We start from the raw sequence: 2,075 nt of genomic DNA, 5'->3' as shown, positions 1-2,075 counted from the left end.
AACACTTATATTCTAGTTTCAAGTATTTCTATACTTCAACCTATGAGAACGGTTGCTTACTTCTCATGTAAGGAACATAGAATGTACTAGTCTCTAGGCATCATTGATCTCCAGTCTCAATGATACATTGACCAAGAACATTTTTGAGATTACGTTTTGATGCATAAGAATCTCATAACTATAACCCATTACAGTTTCCTTACAAGGCATATTAATCCCATGGACTTCATCCAATTAAACTTTATAACTAGTTATAATTAATGTCTTATTGATGAAGGAAAATCTTTAATCACTCAATATGAATAATGTTGTTACATGATTGGAATCAAGCCTTAACCAATTACAATTAGCCACAGGGCTAATCCTAACACCAATTAGCCACAGGCCTAATCCTAACACCAACATGATAAATGAAGTATTAAGATAGCCATCGATAATAGCCAAACGATGAAATTCCTCAATATACGACATGATAACATTTTTAAAAATAGTCCACTATTTTTTAAAGAATTTAAAACTGAATCCATGGGGTTTTATGGTTTTATTCCCATCATAACTCATGATTGTCTCTCAAGAAAGTCAACCATGCTATCACTGAGCTTGCTGAAGAAGTAGTTGAACTCTTTCAGATTCACATTAATATTTCTACTATACAAATTCGCAAAATGATCAGCAATCCTCTCACACAGGTCATAAGGATCTTCCAGCACATGCCCATTGAGAACCATTTTTTCGATGCAATTAACTCTTCTCCTCATTGATGCTACTGTGTGAAAATACTTAATATAATGATCTCCTTTTAGGAACCATCTCACTTTAGCATTCTGGTGCCAGTTTCTCTCTTTTGCCTTAGGAAGCTTCCATAATTCCCCTCTCAACTTTATGATTTGGTCTCTTAAATTCTGATTGGACATATCTAGCTACAGTTCGATTTCAAGGTCATGAATTGTTTACTCAAAGGTTCGAATCTTCCTATCACAGACCCTATAAGTTAATGCCTAGCATTCTTTAATTTTACTTTTAGCACCTTTAAGTCTATGCCAGATTCCTGCCCCTTTGTGATACAGATGTTTTATATTCTCCCAAGCTTTAGAGAACATATTGTGGAAGCTCATTTCATCAGGTCAATGGTTGAAAAATCCAAATAGCTTAGGTCCTTATTCTTTATCATCTGCAACCAGAGGAACAAGATTATAATTAGATATTGACTTGCGAAGACATTCTTGTTTGAGGCTTGGAAAGATTTCCAAAATGTTTGAAGCCACGAGAAATCTATCAAGGGGGCTAAATGAAGCCTCCTCCTTATTATTGCTCCACATGAATTTTCCCCCACTCATAGGAAGATCAATCAAACGCACATCTTCTATAAAATCGACAAACTGATTTATAACAACATCATTGAGAGTGGTACCAATTTTGTCCTCCAGACACTTTACCACGTTAAAATCACCCCTGAGCAGCCAAGTCATTCAAATTCCCCCAAAGTGCCAACCTATCTTCATCATTATTTGGGGCATAAATGTTGTCAAGCCCTAATTTCAAGTCGATACTGTTAATCTTCCAACAATCAAAATATATCTTTTATTAATATATTGACTTTCAATAGTGAAGAAACACTACAAAAATACTAACTTTTTCTGTTGAAAAATTTCGACGGATTTTCGACAAATTTTCAATGAAAATTTATTTTACTTGTACCAACAAATTTTCAACGGAATTTTCCAATGAAATAATTTTCATTCGAAATCCATCAGAAATAGTTTTGGTGCAAACATAAATTAATCACACCAAATGTTCCAACGGAAATTCCAACGAAATTCCAATGGAAATTAAATTTCCGTCGGAAATAGTTTTGGCCATAAAAATTAATCTCACCAAATTTTCCAATAGAATTTCCGACGGAATGTTTTAGGAGCCAAACTTTCCAACAGAATATTCTGTTGGACAATTCCATCGGTGTTACTAGTTTATTAATTTTTAATTCTAAATATATTAATAATTATTTTAAAATTTATTAATCATTTATATTAAGAAAATTAAATATATACATAGTGAGTTTGGTGGCTTTAAATATT

The sequence above is a fragment of the Theobroma umbraticum genome, unplaced genomic scaffold (genome assembly GCF_002168275.2).
Source record: "Theobroma umbraticum cultivar Fairchild unplaced genomic scaffold, ASM216827v3 scaffold_20.0, whole genome shotgun sequence".
In the NCBI taxonomy this organism is placed as follows: domain Eukaryota; kingdom Viridiplantae; phylum Streptophyta; class Magnoliopsida; order Malvales; family Malvaceae; genus Theobroma; species Theobroma umbraticum.
The sequence above is the reverse complement of the archived record's forward strand: the minus strand, read 5'-3'. Positions refer to the sequence as shown.